The sequence below is a fragment of the Gallinula chloropus genome (genome assembly GCF_964237585.1).
Source record: "Gallinula chloropus genome assembly, chromosome: 3".
NCBI classification, from domain to species: domain Eukaryota; kingdom Metazoa; phylum Chordata; class Aves; order Gruiformes; family Rallidae; genus Gallinula; species Gallinula chloropus.
The window spans coordinates 42614327-42640009 of NC_140087.1; the positions used below are offsets into that span (position 1 = coordinate 42614327).

At 48.6% G+C, this 25683-nt stretch overlaps 1 long non-coding RNA gene across 1 annotated transcript; it reads right to left on the minus strand.

The window, feature by feature from the left end:
- Positions 1–787: 787 nt before the first annotated feature.
- LOC311190361 lies at positions 788–7359 on the minus strand. Its single transcript, XR_014617206.1, has 4 exons — positions 7196–7359; positions 6165–6263; positions 5013–5251; positions 788–2878 (listed from the first exon to the last, which is right to left on the minus strand). It is a non-coding gene; the product is annotated as an uncharacterized lncRNA (long non-coding RNA).
- Positions 7360–25683: the final 18324 nt, after the last annotated feature.

Genomic DNA, 25683 nt, shown 5'->3' on the forward strand with positions numbered 1-25683 from the left:
ATCGGAGACAGGAAGCTGCTGCTACGAGCCTCATGAAAATAAGCAGCTGGACAGGGTCTTTACAAATCCTCCTTCAAAGGGAAAGAATAATTACACCTTATTGGGCATCAGAGAATTCAGTCTTCAGCCCATGGCCTGCTCTTATATGGACTTGCTGGGCTTTAATGCACGCAAACTGTGAAGCATTTTTCCTGTGATTACGGTATCCATAGCAGTGCTAGTGTGAGTAGATTCTCTGCTCATTTTCTTCAGTATTACGAGAATTCAGTCAAAGCCAGCCCTCAGCGCTGTGAGAACCATATAAATCCATAAGAAGCAAAGCAGTCTTAAATAGTTCCATCGCTCACTGAACACTTTTTTTTTTCCCCCCTCCAAAACAGACCAGGCAACCGAAATGAAAAGTTGTGTTTTGTGGCTGGGCCAGGGAGGGGAGAGACAGAGGGTCTGGGGGAGGGAGGGGTTCATTTGCAAGGCTGCTAGAAAAAAATGTGATAGGCTGAACCAAAACATCACCACGCTCTCTCTTTTTCTCTCATTATCCCCAAGTTGCTGTTTTAATACAGACCAGCAGATGAGCCCCACAGCCAGGCACATTGATTCGTGCCCCCTCACCCCCCGGAGCCGGGTGGCTGGCCCAGGGCAGGAGAGCCCTGCTCAGGGAAGGCGGCAGCAGCAGCCGCCTGGAGTTCATCCTCTGACCTCCCATCCCACTCCTCGCAGTGATGTCATTTTCTCAAAGTGCAAAGTAGGCGCCTGTTTCTGTTTCCATTGCAGTATCACCACCAGCAACGATAAGGATGATTTATTTTGATTACAGTACCCAGGCGCTCCAGTCAAACAGGCAGGGCCCCCGCGCGCCAGATACAGAGCAAAACAAGAAACGCTGAAGGTCACCTCCTCCCCGCTGAACTTGCCGTCTGGGAGAGAGCTTGTGCGAATACCTTAGCAATGTAAATACCATTCTACGGCTTACTAATGACCTCAATGAATCAAGGGGGGCCCATGTTTACCTTTACAAAAACTTCCCGAAATAGCACTGCAAACAGAAACTGGGGGAAGCCCCCGGAGGCAGCTGTACCCTGCTGCTGCCCCTGCAAAAGGTGCTGTACCCCGGTGAACCCCCCAGCTGCTCTCTTCCTCCTCTGGCTCTCCGGGCCTACAGCACAGACAGCTTGTATATATCTCCAGGGTCAAGAGAGGGAGGGGAAAAACCTGTTAGAGGAAACAGGGATTAGCCAGCACCACTGCTTGCTCCGCTGTGTTTTACTGGCTTCCACATCTCACATCCACTGGCGCCGTCACAGCTCCCACCGCCCCATGTCAGAGATGCCGTGCATCCCCTCCACACAGGGATGCATGCTGCCCTCAGCTGCTGCAGGATGCTGCTCTGCAGCCATGGCTCACAAATTTACTTCTTAGCCCAGAAATCCCACTGAAGCCCATGGAAGGGCTCAGGACACTAGATAGGGCTTGAGCTTCTGGGAGCGAGCAGGGTGGCAGGGAAAGGGAGCGCAGGGCTAGGTGGAGTTGAATGGGTATATTGTTTCTGCCTGCCTGCCTGCAGTTTTATTAAGTGCAACATCTTTCATAAGATATTAGAGCTGGGACATTTCTTCAGCCAACACTTTTAATAAAAAATTTCAGCCAAAAGTTGCTTTCTGGTTGGAATAAAAAAGTTGCCAACTTTACAATTTTTTTCTGTTTTCACAGAAAAAGTCCTTTTTTTTTTTGAATGTTTCTTATTCCTTCTCCATTCTTTGAGCTTGGAAAAAAGAGAGTAAGACTGTTACAGGGCAGTAGGTTTTGGATTAATGTTGACAACCATTCAATAATACTTTACTCAGCATGACTTGTTTTTGTGAAAATCCTGAGCTAATTTCAAACTCTTCAAGCCACACTAAAAAAAAAAAAAAAAAAAAAAAAAGAAACCAAAACAGCTGTCACTTCTTAGAAAGCTTTTTTAATCAAACCAGGCATCTGGACCCAAATGTTGCTGAAGCCTGGGTGGGGTTGATTTGGGCCCCTCTCTAGCACTAGCTGTACCCAACGCTGATAGGAATGGAGTTAAGGCTGTCAGGAGCAGTACGTGCCCCAAGCCACAGCATGCGGGGAGGAGAGCAAGGCAGCAGCTCTGGGCTGGGGAGACATGGGGATAAGAAAGTGGCAGTAGCAGAGGACAGATGTTTTGGGCAGCAGAGGTGGCAAAGAGATGGCAAGGAGGGAGCAGGGACAAACACGATGAGAAAGACTCCAGCCCCCAGCTAACAGTGGGGACAGGCAGCACTGGGGTGAGTGGGACTTGCAGGCAGCACACAGGCTGAAGAGAGCATGAGAGGCACAGCTGACAGTCTTGGCATGGGTGGCACTGAGGGGCAGTACCCCTCCCTCCCCAAAATCCTTGCTTTTAGGCAGCTGTTCCCAGCGCCGCAAACACAAAAGGCAGGAGAAGAGAAGGAGGCCCAGGAAAAAAACCAAGCTACAGCTAGAGAGCGTGGCTATCATAAAGGGCTAATTTAAGGAGCTTAACGCAAGTCTTGTTGTGGGCATCACAATGGCATGCTGGCTGCATCCATTATGTACGGAAACAGAAATTTGCTGATTCAGCTGTGCGGGCTTTTGAAGTGATGGCAGCTGAATTTGCACTGAGCCTTCATCTGTCAATTCATCCTTTTAACTGAACAGGCACGTTTTTAACAAGCTGCTGCTTCTCCTGCCTGACAAATGGTTTCTAAGACATCCCGTCTCTTTCAGCTGTTCGTCACTCACTCAGGCTCCTTCAGGTACAGGCTTCTTTATTTATGGGGTTTTTTTTTGCAGCAGAGCACTCCCTCCTCCGTTCCAGCCCATCTGGGTGTGCAGCATCTCACTGCAGAAACTCCTGTGCGGCACCAGAAGAAAAGAAAAAAGCTGGGAAAAGGTTACTGTGTCACATGTCCTCCTCCACAGATGCTAGAATCTGATATGCTCAGCTCTCAGTATCCAGGGTAATGAGGGCAAAGAAAGAAAAGCATAATAATACAAAATATATGCAAATAAGGCCCCGGGAATGCAGTGCTTTAATACCTTAGCCTTTTTAAAAATAAGTTCAGGATGCACTATGAGGTTACATTAAAAGAAAAGAAAGAAACATCGTGCACTGTACTTTATAATGGCTCTGAAAGAGTTCTGGGGTTTTTAAACACGGCACATCTAATCTGCAGCCCAGATAATGCACCCACAGATAATCGAGAGTTGACTGTAAAAAATCTTTTTTTGAATGGCAGCTCGAAAAGTTCATGCGCGTTTCTCATGACAAATCCCCTAATTATCATTTCCATCAATAGACTGTTAACACATATTCCTGGCACTACAGGCAGGAGAAAAAAACCCAAGCGGGAAGTACCAGAGCCTTATCGTTCAGATGATAAAAAGCCCAAATTCTAAGTAATGTTACGAAAGGCCAGTGGTCAGCTCAGACGAGGATGGGCTTTCTACCTACCCTTCAAGGCTGCCTACTGTTGCCAATGTTGTATGTCATGATAACAGAGAGTTTGTAGAAGTGGCCCTCAAACTTAAGTTTCACAGCTTAAATGGAGCTCTAGTTAGCAGCAGGTAGGGAGGAGGAGGGCTAACAGGGCAGAACCTGTCTGAGGGGCTCAGGCTCCCTCCACATCTCACTGGCTGACACAGACAAATCTGGCCTGGGCATTTCTTGTATGCCTAGTAAGATGCATGAACTGTGATTTTCACCACCTCCCCCTCCACAAAGAGAAGCCCACACAATGTGCTGCATATAGGTAATGCTGATGGCAACCTCTCTCCAGAGGTGAAGCTTTAGGAGGTGGACAGTTGGGATTTCAGGAGCATGATATGCAGCCAGACATTAGGACAGAGCCAGTCACAAAATTCAGATGCAAACCTGATGACGCCTTCAGGTCGTGTTTGGCTCTGCCCATCATGAAAATAGTTACCTCCAAAGCACAGCATTCTCCCCAAGACTGGATTTCCACTTCTTCCTTAAGCAAAATGGATGAATTTAGATGTGGACTAGTGAGAGTGGTCACTTCACAAAGAGTTGGAGAGGCCAGTTCAGACCTGTGGCTGAGGAAGAAGGAAGCGCCACCTGGAGCCCTCGCTGCATCTTTGTGCACTGTTGCTTCTCCCAGCGTGGCTGCAACCAGCAGCGTCAAAAACCTGGGCTCCACCTGCCATCTAAACTAGAGTAGACGGCAGCTGTTCACATGAAGCCTTCCCAGCTCAGCTTCCCGCTACTAGAAAAGCCCAGTTTGAACATTCATTCCCAGACAAGCCTGACTGAATCTCCAACCTGTGAGCAACTGAAGGGAGAGGCTTAGAAAGGTCAGATGCCAGCCAACAAACCTTTAGGAGGATGCAGAGGAGCCAGGTTATGGAGACAATGCTAAAACATGCTGCTGTTGTCCATTCATTTGATAACAAGGGCTCAAGCCTGAGAGCAATGTCTTTCCTCCACACTGAATCACTGAGACCATTTTTAATGCTCCACACAGGCAGGGTGGTATGTTGGCACCTGCTGGCTGAACCTTCATCCAGAAAAAAGGAGAAGACAGGAGAGGCTCTCTCAAGAGTCTCCTCCCTCAGGATGTATGACAGCTCCCTGTCCAGTCTAAGAGGTGCAGACTTCCATGGTACTGCTCTGAGCTGCCTCTAACTCCAGACCTCCCATGAGAGAGCTCCAAAACAAGTGCCCTTGACAATGCCCAACTTGGAGGAAGGTCTCAGCTCTTCCTCCAAGGTCCCAGGCCACCACGACCCTGCAGACTCGCCAGGGATAATGCAGCATACTCAGAGGGGTGGGAGGCGGTCACCCTGCCCGTATCGTCCTGTTCCCCAGAACCCCCACCCTGTAGTCTACTCTTGTCAGGAATCCACCCCTGAAATGGGCACAAGCCTACCAGCTTCAGTGGTCACATGACCCAGAAAGTCAGAGAGGTGTTAAGTGCAACAAATTTTATGAAATCCTTTATGAAACTCCATATGCAGGTCTCACATACTTGGAAAGCTCTTTGGTACTCTTGTAACAGAGCAAATCCTAAAATGAGGGATCTTCTACCCAAGCACCAGTGAGTTCTTTTCCTTGCAGCCACTGGGTCAGAAGGAACTGGCTGCCTCTCGCAGTGATCTGTAAACTTTTCCTCTTCATGGCTGTGCCTTTTGCATTTAGGAGAGCAGTTTTCTTTTGCCAGATGGAGTCAAAGTCACCACTGTGAATCCAGCTTTTTTTTCCTTGTTTCTTGGAAAGCACCCGTCAGTACCACGTCAAGAAAAACAAACAGAGAGGTTTGCTTAGGATCTATTTAAAGCAAAGCACCAGTGGTAGCTCCAATAACAACCCCCGGGCCAGTGCTGTTGTTTGTGACAAAACTGGGGCTACTGTGCTTGAGAAGGGCAGGATCATTTCAAAACTGCAGCGAACATCCCGTCTTTTGCTCAAAGAGGTCATAGCCATGATCATCACAAGCAAGAGAGCTCCGCTCCAGCATGCCCACTATATGGGCTGCTATTTTGACTCACTGGCTGTATTGGAGAAGTCCTGGAGCTCAACCACTGCAAGTTGACATAAGGCCCTGAAGTGCAGCAGACGCACTCTGAGCGACCTGAGAGGAGGGTCTGAGTTTTCTGCCTCTGCTCATCAGACCTTGGGCAGTGGAAGATTGTCGTGACCCACAGTAGAAAGGCTGTGTCTCACTCAAACAGGGGTGACACAGCAGCATGCTCAGATCACCTCCTTCCCACCCTGTCCTCTGCACCAGGCAGGGGGAGGTGGTGGTGGTGGAGCAGACAGGAGCTGCAGAAGGTCCCATCCCACTGGGGTGTCTCCTGCTGGAAAGCACTGGCACGTGCCCCCCCATGCAGCTAGGAGTCCTATACCACACTCACATCCAGCCCAGGGAAAGGGCTAATAACACATCCTCACCTCGCAAGAGCATCGTGAGGCTAATTTAATTAGCATGTATAAAAGACCCCGGCGCTCTCTGTATGGAGCACAAAGAGTTATTAAACAGCCGTGCAGAGCAAAGCCAATAGCCCTTCGCTTTTGTTTACGTAAGGTATTCTGCTGATATTACACCCCTGGGAAACGGTAACGGCTACGGTTACGATAGGGTATTTACCACCTCGGCTCGCTGCAGCAATACTGACCGTACCTCTAAAAGCAATCTCAGAAATGTCTTGTCCATGGGGAACCTCGCTCTGTCCCACTTACAAGCATGCCAGTGCTTGCCTTTTCCTTCTGTAGCTCTTTTCTGTAAAAGAGACATTCATAACTCCGAGCTCCTTACCAGTGAACCTAATCCAGCAAGTATCCGAGACATTCAGGAAAAGAGACTTTCATAGCATTGGAATTTTTCCATGCCAGCACTTTTTCATCCTAAGATAAATGGCTTTTACTTACGGGGCTAAAGGCTCTATTCTTTTCAAAATACTTCTCAGCTTCAAAGCAGCAATGGAAATTGGCCGTGCACCTGGCCAGCTGATCCAGCCTGGAGTCAGCCAAACAGCAAAAGGCGTCTTTCTTTCCCGTATTACTGAGCAGTGCTGCGCAGCGGACAAGCAGGCTGGAGGGCTGATGTAAACGGGCTAACACTTAATTAATCAGAATGTGTTTAAGCAGGGCCTGGGCAGCACGGCCACTGAATTTCCAAACAGGTCTGTCTGGTGCCCAGGACGCACCTGCTACATTGGATGCTGGGTCTTGCAAAAACCTCCTTCTGCAGAGATTACTTCTTAGACATCCAGCTGCTGCACTGGGGCAAAGCCCGCCCTGAGGCATGTCACCTACCCAGGTAACCAGAGCAGGAACTGGAGGACAGGCTTCTGCAGCAATCTGGGAACAGGCCAGACCAGAAAAGGGCTGCACCAAACCTCCTCCACTCAAGGACTCCCCTCAGGCACAAGTGAGCGCTCCTGCAGATACTGGATGGAAGTTGACTTTATTTTTATCATAGGGGTGGCCAAAGGCTCCAGCTGATAAGACATGTTTGTCTTGTTCATGAGATAAGTTTAGCAAACTCCTTATTGAAAGCAGTCTTGATTGAATTGCTCTCAGCCCTGGACAGCAGACAGAAATGCAAAGCAGGAGAGGAAGAAGAGGGGAGGAGGCATGCTGCTTGGGGGAGCTGGGCACTGTACTTGGACATCTGCACAGGACTTCATGTTTGCATGCAAAGCAACTTACCTCTAGTCCAAGAAGAGCCAAGAGCAACCTCCATCCCTCACCTGCCTCTCTGCGGGGCTTGGGGGAGCCCAGCCAGAGATGTCTAGAAGGTCCTAGATCTTGAAGCTATCTGTGCCTTCCTTCTGAATTCTTCCCTCTGCATCTCCCTGCTGCCTGGGACCACCCATTTCTCTCCACCTTGCCTACAAAAACCCCCATCCCCAGCAAGTCCCTCCTTGCGAGACTCCTGCCTTGGCCACTCCATGGCTCTTGGCTGTTCTGTGCTGAGACCATCTGCAGGAGGTTGCACAACTCTTGGCCCGGTTCAACTTGACCTGAGCTGGGGTTGCTGCTCTCACTTTCGAGAGTCACAGCCATAAAAAGAGACAGGATTTGCTGGCCAAGGAAAAGCCAGGGCGAGCTGATGTAGTGCAGACTCCAGAGGTCAATGGCTGCAGCTCTGTGCCGGGGGAGGCCACGCAATGCCTAATGTGGAAATGTTTGTATTTGGAGCAATATATAGTTACATTTAGCCCCTAGCAGCTGCAGAGGCTGTTTACTGTAGCACACAGCCTCGGCCTATTAGCTGAAGGCCTGACAGTGACCAGATGCGGAGAGGAACGACTGCGAAGCCTGCAGCCGTATTTTTCTCCTTGCCAAGATCCCAACAATACCTTGCCTAATAAGTCTGGCACAGAAATAATCATTTAAAGAGCTAAAAAACACAACATCCGCAGCCCATCTTTACAGCCAGAAGGGGAGTTTTGTGAGGCTTACAGTCTAATCTTTCACCGTCCCAAGTGCTTCCCTCCTACTTCACAAACAGTGGGTGATTTATTTCCTGAATGGCTGGATGCAAGCCTCCTGTATGTAATCGCTCAACAGGGAGGCTGCACCTCTGCAGCCAAACTCGGCCGCTTGCAGAGGCTGTGCAGGGAGGCAGAAAGCAGCAGAAGCCACCGCCCTGCACCTGCAGTGCCAGCAGGCTCTTCTGCACAAGAGGATGCCTAATTCACAAGGGGCTTCCCCCCTTGCCCCTAATCTCCGATGCCCGGACAAGAGCTAGTCCCCAGGGCAGGCAGCCCTAACCCTGCTGCTGAACTGCAGCGTGCACACGTGCGCCGGCCTGTGCACGTCTTGTGCAAGAGGAAGGACAGGCTGTACTGCCACAGCATGTGTCCCAGCAACACCCAGCGCCCCACAGATCAGCCTTAACTTGCTAAATTAAAAAAAAAAAAAAAACAAAGCCACTCATTGAATGCTTTCTGAGGGCCCAAAGAACCGTATCTTTGCTAGCTGGATAACTGGATGTTGGATCAACATCAACACCAAGAAAAATAAGTTGCGCTCCACGGGTTCACGTGGTTTATGGCCTTGGCTAGCAGATAAGCCCATGTAGTACGATCCCCTGTGTTTTGCAGGCCACAGGTACTAGGTGTCGTTGAAGGTCAGCATTGAGGAAAGGGCTCTCCCACAGTCAAGAGAAGGTTACAGAGAATGATTTTTATGCAACATAAGCTTGTAGATGATTAACAATTTTCTTTCAGTTAACCGCGAAGTTAATAGTTATTCAAAGCACTCCATTGTAATGGGAGTGGAGATGGGGAGACGTACTACATTAACCATTAATCTTGGACTGTGCAATAAAAATTAAAATGGAATATGGCACATAAGTATGATTAATTCTGCTTGCGAAGGGAGAGGGTGTCAGTGTATGCTTTGGGCGGGAGCGTTTCCCTCTGACAGCGCGGAGCCCTGCTGCAGGTGAGGATGTGCCGCAGGAAGGCTGCCACTGCAAGCTCAGTGGCAATCCTTCAGAGAGAAAGAAGAGCATTGGAGACAGGCCTGAGAGGCAAACTTTGCACTCACGGTATCCCCCAGCTCAGCGATGTTTGGCTCTGGGTTTTGCTGGGGCTTTTGAAAAGGATTGCAAAATCTGGGTCTGGATTTATCTTTCCTCTTTTTGTTCTTCCCACTCCTCCAAGCCTGTCGAAACTCCCTTGCCTGATGTCACCGGGGGGTTTTGGCCTGGGCCACTCGCAGTCAGGATGACAGCTGAGGGAATGGATTCCTCAGGCTGAATCAGAATTGTTTTGAAGCCAAATTCCTCCTGTAGTTCAGATACACCTGACTGATCCTGCCCACTTGTTTTCCTGAGGAGCCAGCACTTCTTTGTCTCCGCCAGAAGTGGAAGTGTTAAGCTAGTGCAAGTGGCTGGTTGTTTCCATGAATACTTTCTCAGCTACGGGTGTTTCTGTGAACCACGCTAAAACTCCAGCTGTCTATAAGTCAACATGCATTTCCCAAAGCCTTCTGCATTAATTCGACAGCCATGCCAATATAATGGGTCCATTAAGAGAGAAGTCTGCCAGCTGATGAGAAAACGCTGGAAGCAGCTCTGCAGGCTTACATGCACTGGTTCCCCTGACAGCCAAGCAGCATGAGCCCATGCACCAGCTCATGCCTCGGCCCCCCTGCAAGGCTGGGGTCTGCCCCTGCTCCCGACAGCCCGCAGCAAACGTGCCCTCGCAGCAGTGGGAATGCTGGTGGGAGAGCAGGAAGAAGAGGTGGCTATTCCCCTTATCAGCCCTAGACGTATCACATATGCACGGGCTGCCAGTTCACAGGCAAATGGGAAACTAAAGACCTCCACAGTATGTCTGCCTGGCACCATGCTCTGCCTGACTTTTGTGCAGGGCTCCTCAGTGGGGAGGATGCAAGGATCCAGCCTCCACCCCGCTCTCCCTCTGCCCAGGAGGCGATTACCCCCTTTTTCTTCCATCATCAGTGCTCAGCAGTTGCAAGACAGTGTCTGCTCTCATGTCCTCCTTCCTGTCAACAAGATCTGCTTTGATTTTGGCAAGCCCCAGCAGAGCTGAGCCCCAGCGACCACAGCAGAGCAGGCAGCTCCTGGCTGAGCTTGCCAGGAGCACAGAAGTGTAGGGTGCTTGCAGGCAGCATGAGCGAGGCTCTCTGCTTCTGCAGCCCATGGCCCGCAGCACTGATGAGCATCTCCCTAAATTCTCTCCATCCCAGGCATCCTCCCGAGATCCAGAGTGGATGAGCAGGGGAGACAGGAGAGCGTGTCTCATTTGGGAAGGAAGGCAGGTCACTCAAAGCCTGCATCAGCCCAAGCTGTGAGAACACAACATGTTCAGTGTATTTGCCTTGGAGAAAAGGGGTTAGGAAAGAATGAAGTCATAAACATAAGGATACACATAATGGCATATCTATAATGACTCTGTAATTGCTGGGCTTTAGTACACAGTTAATCTACAACCTTGCTAACTTGCCTCAAGGTAATCGAGAGGCAGCAGCAAATAGGTGCCATCCTCCAGCCTCCACGCAAGCCCCTGCCTCCAAACATTACACAGAAAGTTATAAAGAAAGAATTGCCTGCAAAGGTCTGCAGGATGAGGCCTTTCATATTTTCTGAGGCCAATGTACATCCTGATACCAAGAGCTGGACCCGCACCCGGTGCTGCTGAGCCAGCAATGCCCCACAGATCCACATGGCATGGGACATGGCACCCAGGGAGAGGGAGGCCTTAGCCCAGCTGTGGGACAAAATTTGATAAGGACCCTACAAAAAAATGCTCCCATGTGAAATTTGCTTCCAGCAGGAACCAGGCATCTGGGAGAAAATGTGATCCAAAGGAGACTGGGAATATGAGCAGGAACAGAGGAGTCAACTCTCATCTGGCTGACGACAGAAGCAATGCTCCAAGCCGTGCTCCTGGAGAAGAACCAGGCTTCACATTTGCTCTGCATATGTTTAGAAAGCACCTGGACATGGTATTTGAAAGGAGAATATTTAGGAGCATGCCACATCCAGAGGAAAACTGCAAGTCCAAAAACTAGCATGCTGTAAATTACTGCGAAGTCACACTTAGATTGAAGCATTGACCCCAAGCTGAAACAATAACTCTCTAGTAACTGTATCTAACAAAGCATGGTCATGCTGCATCTGCATCTCATCTCAACTTCCCACCCTTTACATTTCCATTTATTGTCAAAAGTCTTGCAAGAAGCCATAAATTTTCTGGGAGGGCAGGTACAGAAGCAGTAACAATGCACCATGCACAGAGTGGGCTGTATGCGGAGCCCGTTCAAGCTTTCACTGCTGCGCTGAGGGGCAGAGCTCAATGCCCCCCTAGACACACTCAGGTCCCCATCATGATATAACTATGGGCATGTGGAATTCATTTTCCCATGCCACAGCATGCAGCTGCTTTTGCACAGGTCTCTCCTCCATCCTCCCCACCTCAGCTTTCCCTTTCCTGCTCCCGCTAGGACTGCAGGTTCACATGCAGATGCACGCGACTGTCCTTTCCAATCTCCTCCCGTGTCCTTATCAACAGATGTCCAGCCTAAAGCCCTGGGAGCCCCTGCAGCTAGCACAACAGCAGGGTGGAGAAGTCAAGGGCATCCACACGGCAACACGTCCCTCAGCGAAGCCGAAGCAGGCTACCTGCATGCACAGCAAGGCCTCCGCAGGGTACTCGCTGCACCTGTTCCGTGGACGGACTTATCAGCCTCCAAGGCTGTGAAACTGGTAATCTATAAAAAGCATGAGTCACCCTAAAAAAATCTCATATCCTTCTCCAGTTCTAAGCGTTTCCTAGAACTGCACCAACTGCGAGGCCTTGAAGACATAACTGTTTTCTGAAGTTAAAAATTCCCCCTTCTGGACTTTTGCAGCACCTTTTGAGACATGTCAGTATTTTTCCATTTCTCTTGTGTCTACAGAATTTTCTCAGAAGAAAATAGGTACTCACAAGGGGGGGAAATGGGAAAATGGGAGCTCCAGCAACTGAAAAGTTCACCTATTATAATATTTTGGAGTGCCAGTCTTCACTCTTGGAGGGACAGTCTCCTCTGTGGATAAGCAGACAACAGAGAAAAAGGCAAGGGAAGCCAGATGCTTCATATGCTTTCAGTCCACTGAGGACAAGGAAGCATGCTGGCACCGTCTGACCTTGAAACAGTGACAGAAGAGAAAGATGACACTGAAACATCTTCAAAAAGAGGCGATTTTATGTCACCACAGCCCAAGGGGGACTCCATCTACCCAGTGGAGGAGAGCATGAAGCCAGTTTGTCAGCCTGAGATGCAAGAGTTTTCAGCAACGAGACAGAAAATAGGCCACAGGCAGCCTGGGCTGCAAGGAAACAAAGGCGTTGGGCACACATGGCCCCTGAGCAGCAGCCACTCAGAGTTGGATGCTAATAAAAGCACCCTCCGGTTCCTGCAGCCACGTGGGCCGGTCAGAAGAGAGGAGGAGAGCTGCAGACAGACCCGGGTGCTTTGCAGCCCACTGTGGGCTCCTGCTGTGTGGGAACCAAACATTGCTGGTGGCCTTGGAGGCATAATTTCTTTGGTCTGGTAAGAAATTATTGCCTGGTCAGAGCCCTGCATGGCTGTCACACACATAACAAGTTTTATCTGCAGTAACCTGTTTCACTGATTTCTGCCCTACTGGGAAGTCAGTAAAAATTTACAATGCCCCCATGAGATTGTTTTTCCTTGGTCACGTACTCTGGAAACATTTATTCCTCTGGAAGAAAGGCCTGTTTAGGAAGGGACAAGACAAGAACTTTATTCTCTACATGTAAGTGAAAACATTATTATGAAAAGCTTTTGTCAGGCAGGACACCCATTCATCTAGTTCTGTGCTTGACAAGGTCCTTAAAGGCCTGCTACGCTGGGTGTACCAAAGGGAGAGGAGGATGCTTAATGCATGCGTCTTCATTGCTGCCTCTCTCGGGAGAGGTGCTGGATTCTCTTTCTCCCTGGGTTTATCTGTTGATGGATTACACCAAAAAAGCCCTTTCATAAAGCTCCATTAGGATGCCAGTGCATGTGGCGAGGGCCATTGAAATATTCCCAAAGCCACAGACAAAGCTGACAATCTGCGATATTTTAGCATAAGCTCTGACCCAGTATACAGTGAAACAGACGAATGGCACTTCCCCCAGGGCAGGAATCACTTCTGAAGCTGCTGACAACTCACTGTTTATCTCATTGCTGTCCCACTCTGAGTCGCAGTTTGAGATGAAACTTTCTTTAACCCAAATTCCCATCTGAAGATGTCCAGAAGAAAAACCCTTGACCTCTCTCCTTGGTAGGCTTCTCAGCTCCCGGGAATGCTGCCTGTTGAGGCACTGCAGTATTGTCTTGTGTTTGCCAGGCGGGAGAGGCGATGGGTCTGAGCCAGGCTCTGTTCCCCACTGCCCTGCATGGACTCTGCCACGAGGGAGGCAGCATGGCCCCCAGCCAGGGAAAGAGCTCGTGGCAGGAGCGGCATGCCCTGCTCCCAGCTCGAGGCCAGCCAGACTCTTCAGCTGATCCAAAGTTCACCTCTTGTTTGCTCCTGTTAGCTCCAAAGCAGGAACAAAACAGCAGACATGCCGTTTAGTCAGTTTTGGTGTTGCACAACTGAAAGGGAACAGGAATGCACCCGCAGAAACTGAGCCAAGTCAATAATGGAGACGGGTGAAGCAATACATGCACCTGGCTGTCAGAATTGTAAGATACTCTCTCTTTAGTAATTGCAGAGCAATTATGAAGTTAACAGCAATTCCAATAAGGACATGCATTTCACAATACAATTCTGCTCACGATCTGTCAGGAACAGTTGCACTAAGGAGATACACAAACCAAACTGTCCTCACCCCTGCAGGCATAATCCTTTGAATGCCAATCTTCGTTGGGGTGGGATCTTGCACTAAGTCATAATTAAATTATTAGTTATTAACAGGATGTAATTGAAGCTGTATTTTAATGTGACACTTAAAAAAATCCCACTTTTGAGATAGGTAATGGAAACCAAGATGAGATGAAGAGTTTGGCTATTAGGTTTATGCAAGCTCAGTTAGCCTATGGTCTGTAAAACCAGAAACAGATTAAAGCTGGGTTTCAATACACTGGAAGACATCAAAGTCTGGTCTGCATGGTCGGGATGAAAAGCTTCAGATTTTATGCCTCTTTATGGCGATAAAACCAGGAAGATCTCAGTTTATCCAGTCCATCCAAAGAATAAACAGGGAACAGAAACTATCCTAAGGTCAAGAACAGATCCATCCCTGAATGGGGATACTAAGTCAGACTCAGGTCTGCTGAAGTTCAAAATGTCTGACTTGCACTGAAATCCAGCTTCCCCTCAAAACAGCAATCTGCAGTTTTGTGACTGTTCTAAGAGACAAAACAGCCTGCCTTGCCCCACGCACCACGTGGCAGCTCAGAGTGGAGGTCTCCTCAGTGCCACTGTACTGCCATTGCGTATGGCCAGGAGCAAGGAGCATTGCATCATCACCATTTGCTAACAGGGTCTAGAGGTTGCTGAGCAAGTGACTCAGGCTGGAAGCCTCAGTACCCGGCCTGACCTTCTGCCTGAAACTGGCTGCCCAACCATGCACAACAGGAGTGCCCATTGGGATGTCCCTTTGTGCCACTGAGGTGGATTTCTGAGCACCACAGATTCACACCCAGGCACTCATCCTGACAGGAGGCAACGTTTTAGAATTGCCTGCTTCCCCCACCTTGCCCCTACTGAAGATGAGCCCATCCACGCAGCCACAAAAGAAAGGGAAACCCAGGCTACCTAACCACAAGCATGAAGCATTCAAATCTGTATGAGGGAAAGAGAGCATGGCAGAATGTGGATGGGATCGGGTGAAGCAGTGCTGCAAACGTGCATAAACACCACTAATTCTCTTTTCTAAGGGACTTTCTGGACAGGAGCAGCCAGCCAGGAAGTCTTCCATCAAGCCTAGCATTAATCTCCTCACTGTCTCTTTTTCATACCTCCTTTCAGGCTTTATTTCATTCAAGTAGTGAAACCTGTTGTGGTTTACTTTGATAAAGGTAGAGCCACTCAGCGTGTTCAGGCAGTAAGGGATGTTTTACTATCTTCCGCTGCATCGCCAGTAGGGCTGAAAAGGTGCTATTGTGGTTTGACAGCTAAGGGGATATATGATTCTATCAAGAGGTACCCAAATATCTCAGTGCTCTTAAAGATTAAATAATTAATTATCAGAACTCCTGGCAGGGAGATAACCAAGGTTTATCCCCATTCTCCAGACAACAGGAATGTTTTTGTAACGAGTCATGGTTATAAGAGCTACCCAAGGTTTGCTGTGAATTAGTGACCCTAAGCAGAGGTACTATGAAAGCCAAAGATTTGCATGGCCCAGGCTGCATTTTTACTGTGTGTACAGCTCATGCCCTCTAATGAACCTGTAAGGACAGGGATTCATGCTCATGGAAGACATGTAAAATATGTGTGAGTTGCAATTTTAATTAACAAAGCTGAGCAGCATTTGGAGGGCTCAGAGTAGAAACAAGGTAGGGGGCCACAGGGAAATTCTTACTCTTACATCCTCTTTTCCTCTTCATCCCCTTTGACCATCAAGCATCACTAAGGACTTTTTCCACTTCAGACTATTTATGGGATGAATTTTTAGCAACTAGAGCTAAAGCAATGGTTGCATATATACATATGCACATGTGTGCATACCTACATAGAAACACACACAGGATCACCATCACTAGTCTTCCTAAACTTAGAAAAGGCTGTGGTACCCATCATTATAACTCCTCAGTGCCTTTCCCTCTAGTCTCCTGTTATGTCATCTTTTTAGTTATGCTTTATCTATGCTTAGATCATATCTCTGGGGCAAAGACTACATCCTTTATACATTACTCTGATGTGCTTTTGAGATTAGAGACACTGAGTCGAAATAACTCAAGTCTCTCCAAGAAGAGCATGTTACATTTTTGTGTTTTATAGAGGGTCCCTGGCAGAGGGAAGCTTTAAAAGCAAAGAAGTAGAAGGACAAACCATAGATCACCTTTAAATTGCAGCATTTTAGTGCATTTCACAGGCTGTGCTGTTGCCCTAGGAGGAGCTGTTTGTCCCAAGCACAGCAGTGCAGCATAGAGCAGGCCCAAGCCGAGTAACATGGTAGGGACCTCAGCTGTCAGACCACCCCCTAAATCACATCTCCAGGAGCCAGAATCACCCACTGCCTGGATACATTTCCACAGCAAACTCCTGCAGGCCAAGCAGCAAGGTACGGGGCACCTGCAGGGCCCTTTGGGAGGCTCAAAGGCATCCAGACTGACAGCCTCTCACACTGTGCTTTCTTCTTATCCCTTCCAGTGCATTTATTTCCCCCCAGACCCTTTAGCAAGTTGAAAGTTAACCTTTTCCTCATGCCCCAGTCTACATCCACTGGAATTATCTTTTTAAAAAAAAAAAAATAAATTGGCTTGCCTTGAACATCTCCCTCTTCATAGGCAAGTTAACAAAAGAAGGTGCAGATGCCCTGGTGCTGTCTCCACACCATCTGGGAGAGTCCCACCAGTGCTGTCTGCCCAGGCCACAGAAATTCATCCTGGTTTGTTAGGGATGGCCCTCAGTGTGTCAAAGGAACCCTTTGGGTCACAAGGAGCACATGCCATTTCCCAGGGCAAGCTGCCAGGGCTGTGCAGGGGAGGTGACCCCCACCCTCCCAAACCCCAGCCCTCTCCTGCCCACTGCCATGCTGGCACCCCAACCTGCCACCGGCACATCAGCTCTGTGGGGCCCCAGGACTACTCGTGACCAAGTGGGCGTCACTCATTTCCTCTCCGTGTCGTGTTTAAAGGCAGTATTTGTCTTGTCATATCTTGCAGCAGTTTCTCTGTGGCAGGTTGCCGAGGATGATGCTGGGATGTTTATTTCACCCTTTTGTTAAAGCGGATGACAGGTTTCTGGATGTGCCTGCTGTGGTTTGTAAAAGCAGAAAGGAAAGAAACCCAAGCTGGTCCGAAGTCGACTGAAAGAGGTACAGGCTGAGAACATTTCTGAGGCACCTGGACTTGCACCAGGAAGAATTTGCTCCCTTGTGTGAGCACAGCTCCCGTCATCAATAGTTTTGACACCGTTGCCTCCCACTTTGACAGCCCTGGCTTGTGCACCAAATCGCTCTGTGGCCCCTGTGCACACAACTGTCTGGAAATCTGTCTTCATATCTTGATGCAAACTGCAAGAACAGGGCTGCTTGGTTATTTTTTTTTCTTCTTTCCCTAGTTTGTTTTCTTTTAATATGATAGCATTGCTTAATGGAAGTTGTGGGAGTTTGGGTTAACGTGAGTGTCTTCTGTTGAAAGAGGAAAGAGGCATCCAGTGGCAGTGACGAAAGCTGCTCTGGAACAGACAGAGAGTATTAACAGAGAAGGGCTGATGTCTCCTGGCACTGCATGGGTCTGAGAGGATGCAGTAGCTTATTTATGTGCTCCCCTGCTCTGAGGAGGGAGCTTGTGCTGCCTGAACATCACCCCTGCACTGGCCTCCAAAAGGATGCATCTCCATTTCTCCTCCTCTTTCCCCCAAGCATGAAGCTCATCTTAGGCTACTGCAACCAGTGCTTGTCATTCCCACATTTGATGAGATGGGGGTGTGTTGGGACATGGGGTTACAGTCAGCCCAATGCTGACCTAAGATGGCATCACTGTGAAAGCTGTGGTCCTATCCTGCCTCATCTCTGCTCATACCTTCCTGCCACCTGCCTGGGGTCAGATGGAGGGCTCACGAAGCTGCGGGGTGAATTGCCTCCTCTCACCAAACCACTGGAGACCAAGCCCTGCCCCACAAAATCATTCATTTCTACCTGGACCATTGAGCTGCTCCAACATGCAGCATGGCCACAGGATAGCTCACTCAGCACTCTGGGGCACATGAACCAGGGAAAAGGCAGGAACACTATCTGGTGATAGCAGCATGGTTTTAAGTGAGCTTGATGGTAGCCCGACAGTTCAGCCAGAGATCTGGACATGGCAGAGGATGCTCTGCCCCTCCTACAGTGGTGCAGCACTGGATCCAGGTAGTGGTTGGCCTTCTGCTATGTTTGCAGAAATTGTAAAAATACAATTGTGATCCAGTCAAAGTGCTTAGCCATTATTTTACTTTTTAGTGAGATTTCCCAAGGGAACAGGCCATAGGAGGTGCCAGGAAATGTTGGGATTGAGGAGATGGGAGCATGGAAAGTAGCTGAGGTTACAACAGTAATAGGGTGGAAGACAACTGAAAGTTAGATGGAAGCAGGGACTTGGAAAGGAGTTGAAGATTGAAGTGGTGGAAGAAGCCAGAGGGGATATGGTGGATGAACTGGAATTGTTTCAGTGGGATTGCAGAAGATAAAGGACACAACTTTGTAACAAATAAGGCTTTTAAAATTCCATAATTCATGGAACAGACTGCTTTTGAAATCTAGGCATTTTATACACAAACACACCAGATGAATCCAGCTACTGCCCAATACTGTGGGAAGCAGATTTATCATGTGAACTCAGCTTTCCACTTAAAACAACCGGTCTCCGCCTCTGAACAAGAGGCCAAACCAAAGCCACAGGTCCGAAATACCCTAAATCTGGAGAAATTGAAATCTCCAGCTGGAGCGTCCTGTAAACAATGCAAGCATCAGCATTTCAGACCAGCCAGCCAGCTGTGGACACCAAATGAAGACTATTTCCCAAGATACCAGGCTATTCATCTGGCAGTGGGCTACATGTACAGTCCTGCACTCACACGGCTCATGTCAAGCCAAGAGCGCTGCACTGCTCACCCTGCATCAGCCCACTGACCTCTCAGCATTAGGAGAAGCAGGAATAAACAATCTGTTCCCACCATCCCTAGAGATGACAGGATCCAGCAGCCAGCCAGCAGCAGCCTGAGCAGGGATGTGAACTCAGTGAGCAGTAACCAGGTCCAAGTATTCATCGCTTCCACGGTTGTTAGGTTTGGGATTTCCAAGCTGGGCAGTTTATGGGATGGGGGCTGCAGGCATGGGAGCTACTGACAGCCTTGGGGAGCAAAACAAGCAGCAAAGGCCCAGGAAGGAGGAAATCCAGGCAAACATCTGATTAGTGGTTGCTACTGGCAATCAACCCCAACTGTCCCTGCTGCTGTAGCACATCTACCAGAGGTATGAGGAGGTCCAGCCCGCATAACCCCTACCAGGGCAGACCTGTGGCAGGGCACGGCCTCAGCTGCCTCCCAGCTCCTTGGCAGGGCAGCACAGGCACTGCACCCCACTGCACCTTTGCCTTGTCTTTCCCTCACTCCACAGAAACACTGAGGATGCAAAAAGAGAGAGGGTCTTCAGAAGTCTTCCTACAGATGAAAAAAAGGTAGGAAGGCCTTGTAGGAGGCTGGAATTTAGGATGCATATAGAGTGGTCAAAGGTGATGATAAAAATATAGGAGGTTTTAAATTAATTTAAATGTTTGAAAATCATTTTGGCCTAGCAATTATGGTTAAAGACTCGGTGGACTTGCATAGCTCATTTAGCCTGTCCTGTTCCTCAGTCAAGGAATGATCTGCTGGGACAGGCAGCTGCTCACAGCAGAGGGAGGCTCTGTGCAGGACAAGGCTGTGTGCAGGGTGAAGCTGAGGGACTGTCTACCCCTGGAAAGCCCACCAGAAGAAGCAGCTCAAGATGTGCCTGAACGTGCTGGCCTTGCAGGGCGGGCATCCCTGATGCTCTGTGTCTCAGCCTCCTGCTGATCCCAGTGAACCAAAAAAAAAAAAAAGACCAGCTTCTTTGCACTGTGGTTTGTCAATGGGAGAAACACTCTGGCACTGTCACAGGCAGCCACAAAGAGCCAGTTTCCTGGCTTCTGCATTGCGAGGAGGGTGTGAGCAGGTGTGAACTACTACAGGCATTGGGGTGCATCACATACACTGTGGTAAACAGCTACAGGGCATGCAGGGCCAGTGAGATATCTGCCTCAACCACTTTAACCCAATTCTGGCTTCTCTGCCCAGGGCTGCGTGTCCCCAAGCCAGGCAGGGATGCATTGCCTATTCAGTGAGGCTCCTGGGACAGAGAGGATGGGGAGCCTGGTCCATCCCTAATGATATCTGCTGGGCATAGAGACCATGGCTCATGCCATGCACCACGCCAGGATTCCTTGCCCTGGGATGGCACCCCCAGCACCTGGGTGCCTTTATCAGCAGGCCCATGGGGTCACCTAGCTCTTCCAGATGCAGGGAGAGCGGTGGAGCAGGAGGCTCAGAGCAAACACTGGGCTAGGATCTCCACCCCCAAGCTGGTGGGGTACATTGTAACATTACGGATTTGGGGTTCTAAGCTCCTAAAGAAGGGATCTGAGAGCATGGTGGCCCTCTTACCCTGCTTGTTTCTGGGTAGCCCCTAACATGCCCTTTTGACCCCATCTGAGAGGTATAGCCCTTGCCAGGTTCGCAGTTCCTCTTGATGAGCACACTATGAATTTCTGTCCTGCCTGAGAAAAGGGTACTGGTTGCTATCATTTTCACAATGTGCTGACTTTGCTGTAGTGCCTTTGGGCAGATTACAGTAAATTCACTGCACTTCTCAAAGACTGTTTCCTTAAGTGCAGAAAGCTGTTTGCAGAGACTAGTGACAGTTCCTGTACCTTTTATTCACTCTACCAGCCAATTTGCAGTGTGAGAAAGATGAGATATTAAAAACGGACAATTAGTGCCCTTACTAATTACCCAAACTAAGAATCTCAATTAGAGGAGGGCCTTAACCAAAGCTGGAAACCTGTTGTGCCAAGGTTCCTGCCACGTTGCTCCTGCCCACAGAGGCACGCATGCACTGTGAGGAGTTACTTGAGACCCATGGTGCTAACCTGACTTGGGTTGGTTTTCAGAGAGGAAAACTGAAGTACTGTGACCACCAGCTATCACCTGGAGAAGCAGAGCTGACCTCACTGCAGCCCTGTTAGGAATTTACCCTCCACATGCTCATCTGATATATTTTGGGTTTGCCCTCCTGCGAGGATTTGCTACTAAGCACCTTAGGAAAATACTCTGCATTGTGTGAAGTGCATATCCCCAAGGTTTGGTCCCACTTTGCAGCTCTGTAGTAGTTTTCCTCCTCCCTTAATTGGCAAAACTGCAATTACTGGGATGGATATGAAGGTGATGAATCATAGAATCACAGAATACCCTGAGTTGGAAGGGACGCATAAGGATCCACGAAAAGGAGATTCTCAGGGCCTGAATACATGAGCAAGCAGAAAATGTGCACACTGTTCCATTTTGCATGAACAAAAGCTAGGCTAGGAAGATGTGATAGCACAGATATTGTTAGGGTAAGGTCTACTGTTAAAATGAATGGCATTATGGAAAACTTGGAAATATCAGCTGAGAGAAGAGCTAGGTAGGATGCAAAAGAAGGCGGCTTTGGTGCAAGAGTAGATTGGAAAGATGCTAAGGGTGTTTGAAACTCAAGGAGGTAACAAAATATTAATGAATAAGCACCAACCAACAACAAAGAAATCCATTATTTATAGGGAAGACAAATAATTATACATGCAAGGTCAAAGAAGACATTCGTACTGAAGTTTCTTAAGAGACAGGAGAGCGGAGAGTAATTGACTGTCTAGACACAGCCCCTGCACAAACACTGCAATCCTATCATTTGGGTGAGCAGGAACAACTGGGTCATGTTGGCTAAGCACAGCTAGTTCATGGAGGGAGCTCCAAAGGACAGCAAAAAGGGTGTGCAGCCACAAAGAAGGTGGGTCTTGGTAGCACCAGGGACAAAACTGTGGACAGTAGGCTGAAAACCCAAGGCCCGAGACTCTTCCAAAGGCACCAGGGAGACTCCCACATCAAAAACTGGGATTCAGACAGTTTAGGGTGAGTTACATTTTCTGTATGGAATTTCTGTGATTCTTCAATAAGTTCTGCTTTATTAGGTATCTTCTTATGTTTGCCACAGCATACTGTGGTCCCACCAGCAGAGAGGCAGGTGGCCTTAAGCAAATGATGAGGCTAGCAGGACCCAGCCCTGGGAGGGCTCTCTGGGCACATACTCCTTCCTCACCAGCCCCAGTGCCCCAGGGGGGTACAAGACACTCTGGATCTGGGTATCAGGGGGAGCTGGGGAAGTGCCACAGACCAAGAGTGGATGTACAACTTGCACAGGGCAGCATGATGCCTCTGGCTCACCTGACAGTGGCTGACAGAAGACGAAAGTGACCTCTGAACTGAGGATTTTTTGGCTCCACCAGTGCAAATGCACTTAATAAATGTTCAGAATCATGACAGAGAGGCAGAAGGATGGATGTAGCATCCATAGATTAACGTAGCAGAAGAGATGCCTTTCCTCTGACACAGGCTTAAAGCCAGCTGATCGCTGCTGCAGCCAGACGGGCTCCTGCTGTCACCCGCAATGCCAGCACGGCCATCCCGCTCTCCTCCCACCACAAACATACGATCCACCTCCAGTGATGCGGGTCGAGTTCATGCTCAGTGCTCATGCCTGACAGCTCTTCCTTCCTCTTCTCACACCCTCCCGCAGCACACTGAGCAAGCAGCAAAACCCCCTTGTGCTGGCCATTTTCCTCTGTACTAAACCTCATCAGTTTTTAAACAGAAACACACCCCACACCCCCTCCGAAAAAAAGAGAACCCAAGTTCCCAAATCTCTGCAGGAAGCTCTGATGAGTGTTTGTTTTGTTTTTCAGTGTGGTATGCATGCGCTTCATGGAACCAGAGGGCATTTCCCCATTGAGGAAAGCATTTCCTTTAAAGCCAGAGGCCCCACAGCTAGTGCCGTTATCATAGCTACGAATGCCGACTGCTGTGGGGAGGAGAGAGGAAAAAAGATTAACAGGAATGAAAATCAGGTACACACTGGCAAGAAAGTCTGTGATCAGTGATGCTGTGCCAGCATATTAGCCTCACAAGGGCTGCTTGGATTTCCTTCACTTACACGGACTTGAAATATTGGAGGTGATTTGCCTGACGTGTAGAAGTAGGTCAGATACTCATTTCTAGCCTACATGAGATGCACGAGGAGAAGCTTCGCAGCATTTGCTTACTGCCATGAGTTAGTGGACAACCACGTGACATTTCCTAAGGCTCCAGCCCCCGTCCCTTTCGGCAGCGCAAGAGCGAGCTGTTGCACGCACGGAACGCTCGTGGTGGCACATACACCTCTCTACACGGCCCTGGGACCGAAAATGTCAAGTTATCCGTGTGAAATGCAGGGGCGGGAGAGGCAACCAGATGGGATACACTACACACTGAGAGAAAATGGGTCTGGGTTATAGCATGAGCTCTCGGGTATCACGGAAAGCAATTTGTAGCTGCAAGGATGGGTGTGGTTAAAGGATTCAGCAGAGAATGGATGCTATGCTGGAAATGGATGGAGAAATCAGGACTAGTGAGCTCTTGCTGTGAATCCCGCTGTGAAACAGCATACAAGATGCTGTTATGACAAGTGCAATCTATTGGCCATCACTACCAACCTTTCACACAGCTCATTAGGGAAAGGTCACGGGTTATTTTTATTTTAATTCCCAAGGACATACTTGGTTGGCTTCACACACTTCCACACAGGATTTCAATCTGCACACCCAGATCCCCCCACTCACAAACACAGCCATACATAGCATGTATTCCTTCCTGCTCTTTACTTATAAAGCAAAGCACAAAGCCATAAAATGCCTTTTCGAACTCCAGCTGTGCCACTTTATGGAAGCATTTGAAAACTATTACTTTTAGTGAATACACTAAAGGTCTCTCGCATATTATCCCTGTTTTGAAGATTGATTTAGGATGAGATTCTTGCCACCCAGTGCATCTGGAGCAGTGCTGTGCTCCAGGAGCAGTAGCAGTGTCCCTGGGACTACGTGTGGAGGATGGCTGAATAGCACAGGGAGATTCAAATCGTGGTTAGGGAGCCCACCAGGATGCCCAACCAGTGGACTTTGTCCCCAGGACAGCTCCCATTGACAGCTGGCTATGCCAAGTCACTGACAGCAGGGCTTTGGTCTCCTCCTTTTTATTATTTCACCCCCTCTTCATTACAAGGACCACAGCTGTAGTGCTTCTGTCCTGATGGAGGTCACCTGCTTGTAAATAACATGATACTTTCCTTGTTGCTGTCAGTTCTGGGTCCTGCTTTTAACATACCGTCTAACATCTGTTCCAGGATAGTTTATCCCTTTTGCAGAGGAGATAAGAGGACAGTGACGTTAAGTGACGTGTCCAAGGTCGTGCAGTAAAGCAGAAGCAGACCTGTGGGAAGGCACTGGGGCATTCATTATGTGTTTCTCTACACAGCTTGTCAGGACTTTGCACAGAAACAGAAAGTTTCCATGCTTGTCTTTTTGAGTTCCTCCCACATGAAGAGAAGAAAGGACTTTCTCAATTTAAAAAACGTGTATGTCTCATTGCATACTCCTCCCATAATATAAGAATTTGCCCTTTTATAATTAATAGCTTGCCAAAGCGGAGTCCCCAGCAATTGTGCTAGCATTACAGTAAATGGCAGCACTTTGGACTATTGCTGGAGATGTATGCACATTGTTCAGAAAGATAATGGTATGTTTCATCTGGTTACAATTAATTCCAGCACTGGTTTCCTCCCAGGCAACTTTCTTTCCTATTTAATGTTTGTCTAAACCTTCATTCTGGAGATTAAGTGATTATTTATTAATATGATACTAATTTATTGATTTCATCACTTTTGTAATTTCCGTATTTTCCTTCTTCAAAGCACTTCACATATATTGTGAAAAGGAAGCAAATATACTGGCCAGGAAGTTTGTGTCTCTACATTTTCTTAATGTGGTCTGTGATATGACCTTAGAAGGCCATTGACAGGACTGTTTTTTCCTCAAATAATATGCTTCTGACTCTTCACAACCTCCACAAATAACTAGGATGATACTAAATACTAAACACCAGGAGACACAGAAGTCAGCCAGAAACAGAAGTGCTTTCCAATAAAGAAAGCGCTGCTCCTCCACATTACTCAAAGCCTTCTCCAAAGGCAAAGAGATGTCTCATTTCACAGATGGGAAGATAAGGAGCAGAGATATTAAGTGGGGGGTGTTGCAAATCATGTGCCGTGGGAATCACAGTGTAATGCACACCCTGCTGCTGCTCTACACAATAACGGGGCCTCACACTCATCTTGCTCTTTACCCAAGAAGGTCTCAGTGATACCAGGGTGCATCTGGGGCCTTTAAACTAGCACAAGACAGATGAAAGATGAAATTGATATTTTGTTCCCTCTTCAACTGCTGAAAGAAGGTCCCAAGTGTGTGTTCTGCCACACCAACCTCTAGGTGAAGCAGGATGGAATTATATTTTTGCAATAAATACAATAGCGGAGACCACTCCTATATTTCAACAACCGGAGATGTATGGACTGCAAGTGCTCTTCTAAAGTGCAATCAGCTGCGGCAGATAGCTGCTTCCTGCACACAAATGTCCAAAGTCCCTAAGATAACATTGATCCGGAGACCAGCTAGAAAGGCAGGGAGGACAGGCCCCCACCTCAGAGACTGCAAACCTGCATGGCCGTGGACTTTCCCAAGTTGCACAGCTTTGCCTCAGCTGGTGCTGTGGCTGCACACAAAGAGGGAGGGGAGGCCGTGAAGGATACTGCCCAGGTGTGCACTGCACTTTGGTCCCCTGCTCACTGCACTTCCTAGAAGCACCGTGGTGTGGGACC